A 20003-nucleotide genomic window follows, 5' to 3' on the forward strand; every position below is an offset into this window, starting at 1 on the left:
GCACAGAGGTGCATACTGCAGGAAAACAGATTTCCACCCTCAAATTTAGATGCGTAAGAATCACAGAGCACCGAGCCAGGGGAAATGTCACTGTGATGCTTTGTTTGAAATACTGCTGGTGTTACTTCAAATGCTATAGGCTCATGGAAAGGCAAGAAAGCCCTGTGTCTTTTTGTTGTTGTTGTTACTGGGGATCGAACTCAGGACCTTGTGCTTGCAAGGCAGTGGCGGAACCACTGAGCTAAATCCCCGGCCCCCTTTCTGTGTCTTTTTAAGTGATGCCCAGCTAACTCTTAAATCAGTAACTCGATTTAGCTTTTATAACTGAGAGGAAGCATTTAACAGTGTCCAGTTCTCACTGACCCCTCAGAATTCAGAAACAGTATTTTGCTGAGTCGAATTACTTTTCTTAATGGTATCGTTCCTGGTAAAGTTCAGTAAAAATTTGCCTCCTTTCATTCCCTTTCTTTTACAAAATAATGGAAGGACTCCTCGGGGAACCAAGCCCCACCTGGAATGTTAAACTGACTGCCCTTGGGGCTGGCTCTCTTTTCTTTGTGTCCAGTAGGTGCTCCAGGTGCTCTAGCCAGTGTGGCTGGTGCTTGGTGACTGTGCCATCGTGTGCAGCTGTGAGTCTGCCCACAAACTCTAGTCAGCCTAATGGTTAATTACCAGCCGGGCGCAGTGGCACACGCCTGTGATCCCAGCACTGGGGAGGCTGAGGCAGGAAGATTGTCATGAGTTCAAGACCAGCCTGAACTACATAGCCTCAAAAAAAAAAAAAAAGAATTACCTTTCTTGCTATACAGCTCTGTACATAATCAAGCCAACCAAACCTTACAACAGCAGCCTTTTAATGACTGGGAATAATCTTTGAAAACTATTTCTAATTCAAAGTGAGGGAGATTAGTATAATTATGTTAGTATAATTATGCAAAACTTAGAAACAGCAGAGATTTCTGGTTGTTCTTTTGGTACAAGGCCAAGTTTATTTGATTTACTTTCTATCAAGTGTGCTATTTGATAAGTATTTAAAAGTTACCCCAAAAAGGTCTAATAGAGATGGAAATAATTTCTGATGGCAAAAAAATGGCCCCCAAATGTACAATGTATTGCCTTGTAGGATATTAGTTTTAAAAATCTATCTTGTCAGTCTTATCCCAAATTGTTCAAAGTATCCACTTGTAAAAATGCTCCTTGAGCCAGTATTAATGTCTTACTACCTTATTCATTAACGGATTGGCTAAAGCATCTGACATATGCCCATTCTCTACTGGCATTAAAGTTATGATTTTACCTATTTTAGCAGAGGTGCAAAAGGTGTGTTAAATAAATTCAGGGGCAGAGGCAAGATTCGGGGGTGCACTATATGGGTGGGGTGACCCTGCTGCAGCCCAGAGCCGCCTGCCTGGTCACGAGGCCCCTCCCGTGCAGGAGACACACTTGTGTGTTCACAGATGTGCCTGCACAGCGGCCTGCCCACCAGCGGTGACCCTCAGTGCTGTGCCCACTAAAAACAACATTCCAAAGCATCAACTCAGGCAGGCAGGTTTTGCATGAAAACTAGAGTACGTACATTACAAGTAACCTGGGATATTTTCAGTCTCTGGAAAGAAACCTGTCAATGAGTAACGAGCTATGAAACTTGCTCGTTAGGTAGAAACTTGCTGGTAAAGCAGAAGCTCTGAACTTTAAGGTATATTTCCCAAGATCCAGTCTCCCCCTTCGTCCTTCCAAAGTAGATTCACATACACTGCAACACATTTTTATCAGAAAATTTCAAACACTACACAGAGTGACCCAACGGACTCTGTCAATGCCTGCAAGTATTTCAATAAACAGTATTTTTAAAAGAGTAGAATCTTGCCTTGTCGGGATTGTGTACTCGGCCCCGAAGCACCCAGCACGAGGCAGATATGGTACTCATTAAACGTAAGAAATCAGAATAAGTCCCACTTTTCTACGGTGCATATGTGCTCAACAGAGCGCTGCAGAATTCCTGGGCACAGTGACCGGGCCGGGCCGGGCCCCTGGGTGCCAGCTGGGGATGAGCCCAAGAAGCGAGCCTGTAAAAGCAGCACCGGAGCCGCGACGGCTGGGGCAGCGAGGACCCGGTCCTCCTGGCTCAGGAGCTGGCAGGAGCGAGCTCTTGGGTTTCTATGGGACAAAGAGGGCTGCAAGCGATGCAAACAGTAAAGAGCTTGATATTCTTTTTCTGGAAACTTGCTCAGGGGTCCAGATAATCTGGCACTAGTTCTCAATGCTGTAAGGAGTCTCGCGGATGTGACTGGACTTCATGACGATCGTCACCAGTGGGCGACCTCGTCACTCACACCCCTGGGGCTCCCAGCCCAGTTCCAGTAGCTGCTTAATAAAATGCAGCTCGCCCGCCTGCCCGACTGGGAATCTGCACTTCCGAGAGCGCCCGTGGGCGTCGCTCGAGAGCAGCCACCCCGGACGCAGTTTTTAAGGGCTCGGCCCCTGCTCCTTATTTGTTCTTGCAGCCCTGGTCCATTTCCACCTTTTAGATCACAGGAGTGAAGATGCACACGGGGACCCGGGACAGGACGGGTCTGTGCGGTGAGAGATGAACTCTGCTTTCGACTTCAAACAGAAATAGAAGGCAGCTGCTTTCCAAGGAATATCTACCACGGTGTCAGTTTTTCTTCCCGGTACTGGAGATCGAACCCGGGCCTTCCCGCCTAGCTACAGCCACACCCATTTTTCTTGTTTATTTTGAGGCAGGGTCTTGCTAAGTCACTCCGTTCCACAGGCTGAACTGGAACTTTCGGCCCGTCTAGTGCTGCATTACAGGCCTGGGCCACCATGCCCGGCTGGATGTCACGTTTTTAAAGGGGGATTTAGTTCTCGACATCAGTCAATCCAAAAACTATAGGGCGTCAACAGCCTCCCTCACTCTCCCTGCACATGAGGAAAAGGAGGGAAGCAGGAGAGGAAGTGGCCTTTCTACGGCGGGCGGGAGGGCCACAGCCCGGACCCTGCCCTCCATCCGGTCCACTTCCGGCCTGAAGAGGCGCGTTTCCTCTACGGCCCCGCGGCTGCTGCTGCATTTGAAATCATGAAGATGTTTTGGCTCGAAACGTCGTAGTGCGCAGCCCTTCCGGTCCTACAGCGAGGTCAACATTGCTGTGCAGGCTTGGGAAGTTTCCAGAAACACGCAGCATGCTTGCTTTTTCTCCGCGTTTAAGAGCTAAACTGTGGGAATGAAACAGATCCCAACAGGGCCCGCGCAGCCCAGCGCCGCCAGCGGACAGGCTTGAACTCCGTCTCCTCCGTTTCCGAAAGAGCCCAGCCTCAGGCCCGAGCCGAGCTGGCGGCCCACTGGGCCCGGCTCTTCCAGGTTGGAGGCTGGGCACCCCGACATCGGGGAAAGGCCAAAGAGCCCCCGCGGATCTCTCTGAAGGGCACGCATCCTCTTCTGACCAAGTCACCTCCTGAAGGTCTCAACCCCAAATACCATCTCATTAGGGCGGGGGTCTCAACATACGGGTTTGAGGGGACACACCCCTGTCCAGAGTGGGGATAAACCATTACCAAGGATGAAAGTTTGGGACCCAAGGGTATTTTACAGTTTGGCTATGTGTGAGGGAAGAAAGGTGGATTCCAAACCAAGACCTGGACTGTCATAAAGGGTTCCGTGTAGCTTTTAGTCAGAATAAGGATAAGAAACATCTAGGGCAGATGAGCACAAGTGCAGAGGATACCAAAGGACACTTCCCCTGCGTTGCTATTGTGCCAGAAGCATCCACCCATACACCTACAATCAGGCTGGCACAAGAAGAAAATTTTTTTTACTCTTAGAAGAATCTAACCTTAAGCTAGGCATGTGATCCATGCCTGTAATCCTGCCACTCTAGGAAGCTGAGGCAGGAGGATCAAAAGTCTGAGTCCAAACTTGCCCACTGGGCAACTTAGTGACTTAGCATTGAGTGCTAAGATTTCTTTGTGTCTTGCCTCAAAATGAAAAATTAAAAAAAAGGGCTGGGGCTGGAGCTCAGGGCAAAGTCCCTGGGTCCACTCCTAAGTCCTAAGGGGGAGGGGAGAGGGAGAGAATATGTAACCTTCATTTTATATGCATTTTAATGATGATAGCACTCATAGTTCTACTCGACAGTCACCTGATACCCACAAAGAGATCATCACTCATGACTAGAACAAGTCCTGCTCATTGTCACCACTGAGAGTTGGTCCCTTCGTTTCATAGATGTCTCTCTGACAAACTTCCACTCCCCTATCCAAGAAAGTTACTTAGGAGTGTTGCCCAGAATTTACCATTTAAGCCTAATTTATTTTCTGAATTACAAAAATAACACAGTCAGCCTTCTTTTTCCTCAGATTCTGCATTCATGGATGGATTCAACCAACTCTGGATCAAAAATATGGGGGAAAAATTGTGCCTGTACTGAATGTGTACAGACTTTTTTCTAATCATTCCCTAAACAATACTGTATAATAAATATTTAAATAGGATTTATACTGTCTTAGGTATTATAAGTAATCAAAATATGGTTTAACATATACAGGAGGAAGTGTTTAGGTCATAAGCAACGTAGCAGACACCTCTGCCCAGTGTTAGCAGGCTACAGTGGCACAAGCTCCTCGCCCCTCCATAATTCAGCTGTGCACAATGGAAGTAGCAGGGCTTGGCTGAGTTCACTTCCAGCCAACGTCAACTGACTCCAACTAAATTCCTCTCCTCTGAATTAACTGTGTGTTCTCTTCGGCACAGATATGCTGTGCCTTCATTCTCTTCCTGCCCGTTTGATTCTTGTTATCAGCAGGTATTCTGAGGCCTGCCCAGCTCCCCCTTCCCACGCTTGTAATGAATAAACACTGGATGTCCTTGGTGTCTCTCTTTGCTGCCCAGAGCAGCTTGGATCGGCCCAAGACCTACCCTCTTCTCTCAAGTCCCTGTCTTGGTGTCTTTTTTCTCTCTTTCCTGTCTTGGACATCATACTGTCTCATAGGAGACCAAGACTCACAGCCAGGGATTTTGGTAACATCTCTTAAAGTGCAAATACTCTGTCATTAGATATAAGAGCATCCACATATTTTAGTATCCATGAGGGCTCCTGGAGCCAAGTTATTACAGACACTGAAGGATGACTGTGTATGTTCACTGTGCTGAAAAGTGTCAACACTGAGATTTTAGACAAGGGTGGTAGCACATGGCTATACTCCCAGATATTCAGAAGTCTGAGGCAGGAGGATCACAAGGCTGGGACCAATCTGTGCAACTTAGCCAGACCCTGTCTCAAAAATTAAAAATATTGTAAAGGGGCTGGGGATACAGTTCAGTGGCTGAGTGCACCTTGGGTTTGATCCTCAGTACCACAAGAAAAAAAAAATCCGAGAGTTTACCCTACTTGCAAGCTAAGTTTGCCCACTACAGTTTCATGTATGTGGCACAAGACAGAAGACTCAGGGCCAGGGACCAAGGACTTCATCAACCACAAGAGCCAGAATACCGACATCTGTACCAATCCCCTGTGCCTCAGATTTCTACGGGGTGATGCCAGATGGGTCAGGTGACAGTGTCTGTGTGATAGGTCACATTGCAGGGAGGAACCTGAGCTCTGGGCACTCTGGTCTGCAGGGGAGCAAGCCCTCCTGACGCTGCCCGAGAGGGACGTTACCCTTCCGATGCTGACAGCGAACAAGCTACCCCTGGCCCCACATGGGACACCCTATCGTCCTAAGCTGCTCATTACACAAACATCCTGGAAAAGCCAGCTAGGACAAAGAGGGGCACTGGCTCTGCCCGCAAGATGTGCAGAAACACGGGACACCCACGGACTTCAAATGCGCCAGAGAAAATAAACTGATTAACAGGAAAAAAAAATCACAACCCCCTTTCTTAGAGACAAACACTGAGCATTTTGGTGTTTTCACCTCACAGACTTGTCCTGTGCCATATGGTTGGTATTTCCCACCTCTAAATATATATTGCCTATTTTCCCCATATGATTGTTCTTTTATAACAATGTTTAAAAGTTTAACAGTCCACTGCATGACTGTGCCAGAACCTGCTTACCAGACCTCTGGCGTGAGACACTTAGTGTTGCCCCCTTGATACAGAGAGGGAGAAATTCCACACATATTTATACACATATATAATTTATTCAGGCTGAGAAGTAATATTTAATGATAATTTAAATTTAACAAGTATCATGAAAATGTGACTTTTATTTACATTTCTAGTCAGGTTCTTATTAGAGGAGAAAATAAAATGTAATCTCTGCCTGCAGGAAATCAAGAAAAAATATATTTAGGCAGGAGAGCAGCTTTCTTTCATCACAAATTCCATCGAGCATCACTAGTTTAATGTAACAGGAAGACAGTCTGTAACAGGAGGAGTAACCGCCAGCTGCCGAGCTTCCAGGGCCGTGCAAGTGTCCTGGGGCTGAAGAGCCTACTCGGGGAGATCCTGGGAGCCCCAGTCAGCTCAGACGTCTGTCCCAAGTCCAGCTCCTGCAGTCCCTTCCATAAAACTCCAGAAGCCGGTCTTTCACTGTCCCTGCTGTTCACGGACGCCAGGCTAGTCAGGGCCGGCTCTGTGGAGGGAGAGGACCAGTTTCCAAGCATTCTGGGGAGATACGCGTGCACCCCCAAAAGGCAAGGCAGCAATTCCTCCTCCTCAGAGGCCAGGCTCGCGCTAGAATCCCAGGAGCCAGTGGGTGGCGGGCCCTTCTTTTCAGTGCGTTCCATCACCGAGCAATTTCCCCGGTCCCTTCTGCAGATCATTAGCTGTGCACAGCAGCAAATTTTAAGGTGAAAACAGATTTCCAAGGGAAAAAAGCAGATTTTCAATGTCAGGGTGTTTTTTATGGACTGTGTTAAATACTTTTAAAATCACCTTACCACAGGACTTTTCAGAGGCCTTGATAAAGCTGATAGTTTGTGAATTTCCAATACAAATCCAGCCTTTCTGAAATTTTCTAAAATTTCAAAGTATGGGATGTTTCTTTCCCAGAGTATGTTGCAGGACCAGTGTTTGGAAGAACCCAGGTTTGAGAAATGCCAGTATAGCTCAGCACGGTGGGGACGGGAGGGTTTTACGCTGCTCTTTGTCTGGGAGCCCCAGGACCCTAAACCCTAATGCTGCGACAAGCTACTCTCCCCTGTGACATTCAGTAAGGTAAGCACCTGACTGAGGATAACAGGCAAGTCGACACCATTTTCTTCTAAATGGCCTTCCTTGGGTAGGTTGCTGAAATGGCTGTGCCTAGCTGCCCCCAACAGCCTCATGCAGTCAGAGCTGGGGCTTTTTCAGAGGGGGCTGAATCTGGAGCGTGTGACGCTGGGACTGATTCATGGTGCGATGCTAGGCTCAAGGGTGCTAGGATCAAGGGTGTGAGTGCTGCGCACCCTAAGTAGTCTGGATGGGATAAAGGGGCAGGGAGAGGCTGTTAAGGCTCCCTTGTTGGTTTGCTATCTTCTGCCTGCCATGACCTGTTTCTCCTCTGCCATGCCACCCCGCCTTGGAACCAGCAGATTAGGCACTGAAACCTCTACAGACTGTGAGCTAAACAAACCTTTCCTCCTTTAACTTTGGGGGTCAGATATTTTGTCTCAGCAATGAGAAAAGTAAGTAACACAGCTGCCAACTGTTGAAGCTGTAATTTACACCATGGGGGATTGCCGGAAGGTGTTGAGGTTAAATCTTAAGCCCCAAAAGTCCTTTTGGGGTGCGGTATACCTTACCACCCTCTCTGACTCAGAACCTCTGGGGGCCCTGTCCAGCAGCTACTGTGACAGACCTTGCAGCCTGTTTTATGCTGCACTTCCGCGGTGGGTGCTTCTTGGTTCCTAAAGCCTCTAAGAGCTGAGTGCTCCGGGGATGGCACCTGGAGAAGAAACCTCAGCCAGCGGCTTGTCGAGCTCCTCCAGAGCACGCTGCAGCTCACGGCGGTGGGGCTGACCTCTCCAGTGACAGTGGCAAGCTCCCGGAAGGCGGTTCTGTACCCTGTTGAGTGACCTGACACTAGCTCAATGGAGGTCATCTTGGTCAGATTCGGGGCAGGGTTTTCACTGGTTGCAGCCTGGGCCCTCACGTACTTCTCCACTTGAATGGTAGGATCGTACTCAGGGATGGAAGAAGCCTGGCTCGGTGGCTGCAAATGCATGAGCCCCTGAACACCTGAGAGAGGTAGTACTGGCCTGGGGGGCACCTTCCCCTTTCAGCAAGGGCATTAGTAGCACCGAGTTGCCGGAGCAGCTCCTGTCATCCCTGCTGAGAAATAAAACTTGGCTGAGAGTGGAGACATCCGAGGCCACATTGCTGGCCTTGTCCGGAGGCCCTTGAGGTCTGCACAGGTGGTCCCAGGCTCACTGAGGTGGCTTTCAACTCGCTGAGTCATAATCAATGTGCCTGCAGCATTGCTTTGTTGTCGCACTTCCTGATCTCCCGACTCGCGCTAGCCAATGTTGTCCTCTCACTGCATGGCCCAAAGGCCCTGACCCTGATGGAGCAGACTGGCGCTGGGTCTGACCCATGGGCGCCCCTCCTTGCTTGGTGCTTGCTGGTTCTGAGGACGGCCATCCTGCACCTGGCCATAGCTGTGGGAAGGGGAGGTGTCCCACAAGGTTGGCCTCATTGACCTGTGACTGCCTGGGTGGCCGCTCTACGTCTATTTCTGCTTCATCAAGGATGATGAGTAGGACATCTCAGCATTTGGGTCTGTGGTTTTCTCAGACTAAAGTAAAGATTTGCAACTTAGGTTTCTCTTAATAGTCTTCTCCACATCATTTTGTTTGTTTTTGGTACCAGGGATCCAACTTGGGACCTTGCACTTGCAAGGCAGATGCCAGTACCACTGAGCTAAATCCCCGGCCCTCCACATCATTTTTTAAACTGAGATTTGACCTCCAATCCAAGCAGTCAAAGATAATGAACCATGTAAAGGATGCCTTGTTCCTACCTTAGATAAATCTCGAGCCTAAACTAAGGGAAATCAAAGGACCCAATCTCTTTTCTGTCTACCCTTTGGTCTTCCTGCTCTGAAGATGAGAAAGTATTGACCCAAAGAGCAAGTGACACAGGAATAAGAAGTGAAGCAGCCCCACAGAGGCCATCTTGGGCAATGGCACTCGCAGTGTGGACCTGCATCCGGGGCCCTGATCCCCTGCCCAGGCAGCCTGAGAGTACCAGGGAAGAGAGGTGTTCCTGACCTGCATCTGGCAGGCTGAGCATTCTGAGGGCTGGGCTTTCAGAAGGAAGCAGCTCACTCACCCATTCACCCATCCATAACCCAAGCACTCATCTGTCCTACCGTCAATATGCGTGGGAGGGGCCGGGACTCAGCCCAGCAGCATCACCCCTGCCTTGCAAGTGCAAGGCCTTGAGTTCAATCCTCTGTACCCCCCACCCCCCAAAAAAGCACTTAGCCAGAAAACGAGCTGGACCAGTGGTCAAACTCAGGTTTTTGGGCCAGGGATTTAGCTCAGTGGTGCCTCTGCCTGCCTCGCAAGCACAAGGTCCTGAGTTTGATCCCCAGTACCCACCCCTGAAAAAAAAAAAAGTGTGAGGCTCCTTCTGTACATGGAGCACCGGACCAGGAACGAGCATGGGGGGCTTGGAGGTGACGAGAAACAAAATTTCAAACTGAGTTTTAAAGATCAAATGGGTGCCAGCTATGGTGGAACAGACCTGAAACTCCAGCTACACTGAAGCCCGAGTCAGGAGGGCTGTAAGTTTGAGCTCAGCTGGGGAAATGAGACCTTGTCTCAAAAAAAATTTTAAAAAATGGTTAGGAATTTAGCTCAATGGTAGAATGCTGCCTACCTGTGTGAGTCCCTGGGTTCAATCCCCAGTACTGGGGAAAAAGCTTTTGCTAGAGATTCCCGAAAGGTGTATTCCCCAGTCCAGAAATATGAAGCTGTTCCAATGAAGACATCCTCACTGTCATGGTGAGACATGTAAGGATTTTGACATTTGGCTGTACACAAGAGCACTCACTGATTCTCATGCTGTAAACTGCCATTTCCTCCACCCAGGTTCATGTCATACTAAGTTTCATCCTTTCCTAAAATGTCTCACTATCCATTCTTCCCTCCTGCCTGGGAAAACGTACAGGGGACCCTCAAGTTAAGACTGAGTTCAATCCTCAGGACTTCAAATAATAATAATAATAATAAGCAGAGCAGATTATATAGGCAGAAAAATAGAAGAGCAGGAACAAAGAGTGGATTGGTCATCCCAGGTTACTTTCCTTCTTGTCATGCCAGGACAGTCTGATCGGTTTCATGGGATTTGGCTCTTGTCTCTGATGTTTTGGAAGCCAGATCTTATAAGCAAACGACTGATATTTCAGTTTGGTGATGTGGAATGTAACACAAATGACTCTATTTGGGACCTGCTATCTTTAACAGTCGAGAAGGCAGAAGCTAATCAAATCAACAAATAAATGGCAAATGTTGCAAATGTTCAAAGAAGGATAAAGCACGAAAAGGAGCCAAAGTTGGTCCTCTGTATTCTCAGTGCCTGACAAACAGCATTTGATAAAATTTGTTAAATCAGTAAGTGACCTTCTCTAGAGCCTTAAGTAGTACAGCACTATTATGTCCAGTTACAGATAAGGACATAGAGATTCAAAAGGCATTAAGTAATTCATGTAGAGTCACACAGCTAATCAACAGACTAGATCTAGGGACCCAAATGAGTGACTGTAGGGCCCAAGATTAGAGCCATTGTGCTGGGTACTGTGTCCCCATGCTGAGGAAAACTAACAAGTTTAAGATTTAGGTTTGCTTCAGTAGAAAATGATAATGATGGAACAATAGTCTTAAAGAGTAAAGTTTTCTATTTTTTTCAGTGCTGGGGATTGAGCTCAAGGCTTGTTCATGCTAAGCACATGGCTACCATTGAGCTAAACACTCGCCCTGGGGTGCAGGTTTAGTGTCCGCCCACTGTGGGTTGGTGGCTGGGGTTGAGGGGTGCCCCTTAAGAGATCTGGAGCCACAAAATGGAGAGGTGAATGTTATGTGGCCACAACACCCAAAGGAGCTACTACCCAACATAATTGGTATCTTTACTACAATAAAGAAAACCTGAGTTTTTCCAATTGGTTTGTTGGCTTCAGGCTCCATCATCCAAACACCAAGTCCTCACTGTCATGGTGAGACATGTAAGGATTGTCACATTTGGCTGTACACAAGAGCACTCGCTAATTCTCATGCTGTAAACTGCCATTTCCTCCACCTGGGTTCATGTCATACTAAGTTTCATCCTTTCCTAAAATGTCTCACTATCCATTCTTCCCTCCTGCCTGGGAAAACATACAGGGGACCCTCAAGTTAAGACTGGCCTGATATATGAACAATTTGGGTTAATTAGGTTGATGGAAGATTCGTCTGCCTCTTGTTATCCACAGCAGGTACCCAGGTAAACATCCAGATCTCAGCTGTACTGACAACCAGCCCTCAGGACCGATCAGATTTGTAAGTCAAGGGTCCACTGTATTTCCCTCACCTTCTTTTCTCCTCTGTCCTTAGGCCCTCTCTGACCAGTGCAAGCCCAATTTAGAGAGATCCTGTCTCAGAATAAAAAAGGGCTCGGAAGTAGCTCAGTGGGAAGACCGAGTTCAATCCTCAGCACTTCAAATAATAATAATAATAATAATAATAATAATAATAAAAATAATAATAATAAAGATTTCCAACCCAGTGAGCAAGAAGCAAAGCAGCGAGTGAGGAGAAATTCCCCCCATATTCCCCCAAGGCATGCTCTGTCCTCCATCCGCCTCCCAGGCCACTTTGCCATGCAAAGTCCTGAAATAAAAACTTGAGTGAAAACTCACTGAAGCGCATGTTTTCAGCAGCAAGCGACAGTATGACAGTTTAAAAAGACAGAACATTCTGTTAAAGAGAGAGACCAGCAAACCCATGCGTTGTGTCCCAGGGCCGCAGCCAGCATGTGTGAAGATGAGGGGACTTGTTATCAGTAAACACCCGAACTCCCGCCGAAGCATGGCGCCTCCTGACTTGTTGCCCTCAAACTAAAATCCCTTGATTCAGACACCAGTGAAACAGCTGTAAGTGCAGCAGTCCCTTTCCATGTGCGTCTAGAACCTGGGCTGCTTTTCCCCTCCTGACAGATAGAAATAAGCACATTCCCACCCCCAGGCACTCGGGATACTGGGCGATTTTCTGCCCAGAATGAGGAAACCGGGCCTGCTGCGGGTTCCCCGCTCCGGTTCCCTAACCGGTTCCCTGCTCCTCCTGTGCTTTTCCTCCATCAGCACTAATTTATTTTCAATTCTTCTGCAGCTAATCATCAGTAATGAGTGCCCCGGGCAAAAAGGACAAGAGCCCCCCCTGAAGGAGACCCCTCTCCACAGCGCCGTCAGGGTTACTGTTTCCGATAGTGTCCTGTAATTTAGACTTTCTGGGCAACGTCGGTGTCACCTCTCCGGTTTTAGACACTTGTACATTTTTGTGTATTTTAGGGATACAAGTCTGGAATACTATAGAGAGCTTGGTGTTTTAAGAGCTTGTATATTTTGCCTCAGCTGCTGATTTCTGTGTGTAAAACGAAGCCTGCTGGGCTGGGTGTCAAGTTAGTTACGGGGGTCAGACCTCCGGCTTGGGCTTTGCAGACAGTGTCCCGGTCCCCTGCCCCCTCCCCTGCAGGCAAGGTGCGGGGCAGCAGAGAGAGGCCTTCAAAGAACTCATCTCAATGGGGTTCTGGAAAGGGCAGGCTGGCGTGGATCCCCAGACACCAGGGAGCCTTTTGAGGCACCTGCCAAATGCAGGTGATGGTGGGCAGAGGGTGAAGGGGGCATAGGGCATGGTGCATGCCCTAAAGGGGCCACAGTGGTTTCTCCATCCAGCTCACTGCCCTGCAAGGGGACCCTGCCACACTCCCTCCCTAAGAGGTGAGAACAGTTCCCCTGCCCTGGAACCTGCGGAACTGTGACTCTGAACAGCACAGGATGGCAAAGTAATGTTCTAGGACTTGCGAGGATGGGTGAGAAAGAGGGCGTTAGCCTCGCGGGTGGAGCGTGAGCAGCACTGAAAGAAGGTCGACTGCTCTGGGCCGCACGCTGTGAGGGACCCAAGGGCATGTGGCTTCCTGTTATCCCAGCCCAGGCTCCTCACGCGTCACGAAGGCCCCGAAGGTTGAGGACAGAGGCGTGACATCCTGCTGTGCTGTCCGAATTCCTGACACACAGAACCCAGGTGCGCACTCGGGCCTGCGGGTTTGGAGTGATTTGTTGCACAGCTGGGACAGGTGGGCCAAACACACATACGTGTGGACACGTGTGTGTGCACCGCATATCCATCTGCTCCTGTGTGCATGGTATTTGGCAATTACCAAATCCTAGCAAGTACATAAATGCCTGGGGTGACTAGCGGGACCATCATAACGTGCACAGCATGAAAAGTTCTCTCTAATCTCGTGTTTTACAGCATGGCCTTTGGAAAACCTGGACCTCGAACCGAGTCCTAACTCTCCCACCTACTTACTAGCTATGAAATTGAGCAAGCTATTTTACGTCTCTTTGCCTCTTTCCATTTATCCTCTGTAAAATGAAAAAGAATGACATGAACTTGAGATGACAACCAGGCAGAAGTCCAATGAGGAACCAGAGGGCCTGAACAACAAATAGACCAACTGGACCTGACAGACATGTGCGGAACACTGCGTCAGCTGTGGAGGAATACATAATACCTATGGGTTATTCTCTGGGACAGACAACAGTTAGGCTACAAAATAAGCTTTGATAGATTTTTACAATATCAAAATCCACTCCCGCCGCGCTCTGCCCACCCTCCCCGCAGCCGAAGCCCGCGCCCCGCGCACCCGCGAGCCCCCCGACTTCGGCCCCGCCGAGTCCCACGCCCGGAGTGGCCACCTGCTGGGGAGGACCAGGCTGAGCGAAGGCCCAGTTTGAAGCAGCTGCTGCCCGGGCTGGGTATCGCCCGGCCCCCAGTCTTCCTGTGTGTAGTTGCGAGAAATACTATCTACTGGGTGTCTGCAGTTTAGGACAGCTGTGATTCTTGGGGTTAAGGAATTATTCTTGACAGAAGCATTTGAAAAGAAAAATCTGTACCATGGCCTCAGCAGTACTTAGTTCTGTTCCCACTACAGCCTCTCGTTTTGCCCTTTTACAAGTAGATAGTGGCAGTGGTTCTGATTCTGAGCCTGGAAAAGGGAAAGGCTGGAATACTGGAAAGTCTCAAACTATGGGAAGCAAATCAACTACAAATGAGAAAAAAAGAGAAAAAAGAAGAAAAAAGAAAGAACAGCAACAGAGTGAAGCAAATGAGCTTAGGAATCTTGCTTTTAAGAAGATTCTCCAGAAATCCTCTCATGTCATTTGTAAGGCTCATCAGGACCTTCCACTGTCAAACCCCTTGCAGAAGGATTCACCAGAAGAGAACTGGCAAGAATGGAGACAAACAGATGAACAGCTGACATCTGAAATGTTTGAAGCTGATCTTGAGAAAGCATTACTGCTAAGTAAATTAGAATATGAAGAGCACAAAAAGGAGTATGAAAATACTGAAATGCTTCAACTCATTCAAAGATTATGCATAAAAAAGATAAAAGAATCATCAAGGAAGAGATAAACCTCTCACGGTATCACTAAAAGATTTCCAATCTGAAGATCACATTAGTAAAAAGACTGAGGAATTGAGTTCTTCTCAGACTATCACATGATGGAGGATTCTTCAATTGATTGGAAGATGATGTTCATAAAATTCTTATTAGAGAAAAAAAGAGAACAGCTTACAGAATATAATGGAACAGATAACTGTACAGCTCATGAACACAAGGAAGTGGTTCTTAAAGATGGAAGAATTGAAAGACTAAAGTTGGAACTTGAAAGGAAAGATGCTGAAATCCAGAAGCTGAAAAATGTGCTCACTCAGTGGGAGGCAAAGTATAAAGAAGTAAAGGCAAGAAGTTCACAGTTACTGAAAATGCTTCAGGAAGGTGAAATGAAAGATAAAGCAGAAATACTTCTGCAAGTTGATGAATCACAAAGTATCAAGAATAAGCTAACTATACAGGTTACTTCACTTCATGCTCCATTAGAACAAGAAAGATCTAAAGTGAAAGTATTACAAGCAGAATGAGCCAAGTACCAGGGTGGCAGAAAAGGAAAAAGAAACTGAATCTGACCAGTGCAGGTGATTACATTAGCCTTTGAAGTCATCACAAAAATTAAATTTTCAGGGCTTTTCAAAAATGTAGATATTTAATGTTGTGCAGCTGCTAGACTATGAAGTTTTGTTGAAGGAACAACAAGCAACTAGCTAATAGTCTTTAAATTTATGTTTTTGGCTTAAAAGTGAAAAGAAAAAATTAGAATTCCAGTAGAACTTAATGATTATTGTTTACTATCTATACTTCTTGTCACTTTAGTTTATCATTCAATAAATTTACTTTACTATTAAAAAAAATATCAAAATCATGAGGTATCTTTCTAATCAAAATGGAAAGAGATTAGGAATCAATAGCAGAAGGAAAACTTGAAAGAACAGTGACAAATGACAAGGGAAATTAGAAAACATATGAGACAAAGAATAACATACCAAATTCAAAAACCCCAAATTAAATGCAGTAAAAAGTACTAAAAGGGAAATTTATAGTTACAAACAATTATAATAAAAGCTCTTAAATCAACAATTTAACTTTATACTTTAAGAAATTAGAAAAAGAAGGGCCGGGAATTTAGCTCACTGGTTCTGGCACCTGCTGCACAAGCGCAAGGTCCAGAGTTCCATCCCCGGTACCAAAACAAAACAAAGAAATTAGAAAAAGCAAACTGGAATCAAAAGCCAGCAGAAGGAAATAAAGATTAGAGCAGAGATAAACAAAATAGAGACTAGAAAAATAGCTAGTTCTTTGAAAATTAACAAAATTGACAAACATATTTAAATTGATGAAGATGCAAATAAATCAGAAATGAAAGAGGACAATTTTAAAGATATATGGGAGTACAATTAATAATTGTATGCCAACATATTAGATAATACAGATAAAACAAATTCCTAGAAGCACGACCTATCAAGACTGAATCACAAAGAAAAAGAAACAGAAAATCTAACAGAGCGATAAGAACATTGGATCAGTAATCAAAAGCCTCCCAACAAATAGAAACCCAGAACCATAAGACTTTACTAGAGAAATCTGCCAAACATTTAAGGAATAAACACTAATTTTCTCAAACTCTTTAAAAAAAAAAAAACCCAACAAACCAAACCAAACAACAACAAAACAAAAAAACCACAAAGAGGAGACCACACTTTCTAACCCATTCCATGAGAGAAGCTTACCCTGGCTCCAAAGCCAGGCAAAAACACTACAAGAAAACAACAACAACAACAACAACAACGGGCCAATACCCCCGATCACTACTGATGCAAAAAATTCTCAAGAAAATTGTAGCAAGCCAGGCATGGTGGTGCATGCCTGTAATCCCAGCAGTTGAGAGGCTGAGGCAGGAGGATCACCAAACGTGAGGCCAACCTGGTCTATATAGTGAGTTTAAGGCCATCCTGAAATATAGGTACTCAAGATCCTGTCTCCAAGAAAACCCCAAAATAAATAAAATTTAAAAATTATAGCAAACAAAAATTGAACATCTTAAAGAATTATACACTGTAAAGTGGAATTTATTTCTGGAAGGCAAGTGTGGCCGTTGATGACTGTGAGCTTGACTGTTGTGACTCCTAGCAGGTTAGTAGAGCACAGTAATGGTTTTCCACGGGTGGGTCATGGAGGCATGACCTTGGGGGCCATAGCCGGTTCCTACCTCTCTCCTCTCTAGCACTGTTCCCCTGCTCTGCAGCTCCTCAAAATTAAGCGCCTTTACTCCCTTGCCCCTTCCACCATAATGTTTGTCTTGTAGGCAGCCATTCATATACCGAAACCTCTGAAACTGTGAGCAAAGATAAACCTCTCCTCTAAGTTGTATATGTCAGGTACAGTGGACCCTTGACTTACAAACTTGATCAGTTCCCAAGGGCTGGTTAACTCAAGTTGGTTGTAACTCAATACAGCTGAGATCTGGCTGTTTACCTGGGTACACGCTACAGATAACAAGAGGCAGATGAACCTTCCATTAATCTAATTAACTCAAGTTGTTCGTATGTCAGGCCATTGTAACTTGACAGTCCACTGTACTTGATCCCAGTGATTAAAAAAAAAAAGCTAATACAGAAAATTGGTATCAGAATAGATCACTGATATGATATCTAAACATGTAGTTCAGAAGCCACTGGAACTGGTTTGTTGGAAGAGTCTGAAAAAATTTGGAGATCTGGGCTTGAGAAAGCCTTGAATGCTGTAAGCAGAGACCAATAGGTGATTCTGACCAGTGTGCTGACAGGGGCGCAGATACCAGAGGCCCACCTCAGGAGGCGTCGGACAGGGCCGAGGTCTGTACTGGGAAATGGCCTACAGGCCCTGCGCGCTGCACTCTGGCCAAACACTGTCTCCAGTTTGCCCACATGCTGAGGCTTTGTGGGAGGCTGAGTCTAAGTGCAGAGGACTAACAGAGTTTTGAGTTACGACCCGAATGCCAGCCACTTTCGCTTCCAGATGGTCTGAGATACAGATTGGAAGGGGCATAACATCATCCTGTCCTGTGTGGGGTTAACTGAGGAATCCCAGGCCGGTGTCTCTCTGAGGACACTGAGATCTGCCTGTGCACAGGAGAGAGACTTTGAAGGCTGTGTAGGGGAGCCTGAGCCTTCACGACCGACTTGAGTTACAGCCAGCCCTCGAGAATGAATCAAGTGCTCTTTTCTATCTCCCTAGTCATCCCTCGTGGAACACAGAACAGGATACAAAACTCGGCATGCAGAAAAGCAGTTGCATTTCTATACACTGAGAATGAATGAGAATTTATTAATTCTGTTTAGAATAGCATTAAGGGAATAAAATACTTGGGAATATATATAATTAAGGATATGAAATATACATAAAAACCATAAAACATGGGAAAGAAATTAAACAAATACAAATAAATGGACACACAAAGCAATCCACACATTCAATGAAATCTCTATCAAAGTCCCAAAGGCTTTAAGATATAAAAAAAGACCCTAACTAAAATTAATATGAAATTTCAAAGGATCCCAAATAATCAAGCTCTTATCTTAAAAAATAAGAACAAGACTGGAGAACTCACACTTCTTGATTTCAAAATTGACTCTGAAATCGGACCCCTTCCCCTGAGTGTGGCTGCACAGACCTGTGATCCCAGCACTGGGAGACTGAGGGAGGAGGGTCCTAGGTTAAAGCCCACTCTGGACAACTTAATGACTCAGTGAGACTGTCTCAAAAGAAAAGAAAAGAAAAAAGGGTGGGGGATTAGCTCAGTACAGAGGCCCTGGGTTCAATGCCCAGTACCCCAAACAAACCAACCAATCCGCCAACCAGAACGAAGTAAAACCAGGAAAGAAAATAAATTGGGTCTTTTCCTGATACTATCTACAAAACACACTCAAAATGGATCAAAGACATAATAAATGTAAGACTTAAAACTATAAAACTCCTAGAACACGGGAAGTTTCATGATACTGAATTTTGCAATGATCTTTTAATATAACACCAAAACCACATCAAGAGCAACAAGAGCCAAAATAGACAAATGTTACTACATCAAAATTTAAAACTGTGAACCAAAGAACAGGATCAGAGGAAGGTAAAAGCAAGGAGCATGATAAAAGATTTGCAAATCGTGGATCCGAGAAGGGGTTGAGATCCAGAACATAAAGAGCAGCTCAACAACAAGAAAACCAAGAGCCAGGAGCTCTGCTACCTGTGGACCCGCTTCCTCTCCCGGCCTCTTGAAGCTTGGCCGAGCGCATCTCTGTCCTGCTGCTCCAGCAAACTGCTCCTTCTGCTCTGGGGCAGACCCGCAGCCTCCGCGGAGTCTCCTACAACAGAAAGATCAAATAAAAAGGAAGCAGCGCACAGAAAAGAAATTAAAGATCATTCTAAAGATGAACTCCGGCTGGCAACAACAAAACTCACCTGTGACCCCTACCCGCTTAGCCTGGCCACACAATGGCGGCGGGGTCATGTTAAACACCAACACCAGGGCTGGTTCTCATTCCAGCCAAAGCCTCGAAGCAGCTGCCTGGTAGTTTTCTCATGATTCTCTAGTAAAAGGGAATTTAAGGCCTTTTCTCAGGGAACTTCCAGTAGGAAAGTCTTTTCACACCTGTCAACCATTTCACTAGAAGAATGTACTGAAAATGTAATATATATGACAATCAAAATACAAAAGCATTAGGGAATTATTTTCAGGAAGAAACACAGAAGTCAAAATACAAAATCTTCAACTTGGAAACTGCCCAAGGGTCCATCAATTGGAGACTTGATAAAGAAGAAGTGGTTTTTTTATAAAATGGGGTACTACTCAGCCATAAAGGAGAAACTAGAGAGATTTATAGCTAAATGGATGCACATTGAGGCCATCCTCTTAACTGAAATAAATAGGATACACATGTGTAAATACCCAATAGTTTCTCTGGTCTGAGAAACTAAAAATGTACATAAGGATCAAAATATATAATTGATAATGTGAAATAGGAAGAAAAGGTCTAAAGGAGCAGGGGAAGTGGGAGGGGTAGGGGAAAGGAAGGAAGGGAAAAGGAAAAATATGAGAAAAGGAAAAAATGGAAACAAAGTCTTTGTAAATAGGGAGGGATGGAGGGGGTGAAGGGAGGGCAGAGGAAGGGGGAAAAATAAGAACCAAGATACATCATGTACAGGTAACAAGATCCCAATGATGAATGTAACTATATTGTATACCTAAAATCTACCAGTAAACTTAATAAAAAAAAAAAAAACCTTCAGTGTAATACTGAATGACTTTTCTTTTTTTTTTTTGGTACCAGGGATCAAACTCGGGACCTTGCACTTGAGAGGCAGGCAGCGGAACCACTGAGCTAAATCCCTGGCCCTGAATGACTTTTTTCTTTTGAAAACTTGGGTACACTGAAATCCACTGAGTTAA

At 45.8% G+C, this 20003-nt stretch overlaps 1 long non-coding RNA gene and 1 pseudogene across 1 annotated transcript in view; one reads left to right on the forward strand and one right to left on the reverse strand.

Moving 5' to 3' along the window:
* The window catches only part of LOC110345266 (uncharacterized), a 52953-nt gene extending 34016 nt beyond the window's left edge, over positions 1–18937 (reverse strand). The window contains exon 1 of the long non-coding RNA XR_002388471.2: positions 18801–18937. This is a non-coding gene — a long non-coding RNA (uncharacterized LOC110345266). The remainder of the gene's footprint in view (positions 1–18800) is intronic.
* On the forward strand, positions 13907–15163 carry LOC110345264 (G kinase-anchoring protein 1 pseudogene; annotated as a pseudogene).
* Positions 18938–20003: the final 1066 nt, after the last annotated feature.

Source organism: Heterocephalus glaber, unplaced genomic scaffold (assembly GCF_053883595.1).
Source record: "Heterocephalus glaber isolate CG9 unplaced genomic scaffold, H.glaber_assembly_v1.0 deba00000738, whole genome shotgun sequence".
Classification (NCBI taxonomy): Eukaryota; Metazoa; Chordata; class Mammalia; order Rodentia; family Bathyergidae; genus Heterocephalus; species Heterocephalus glaber.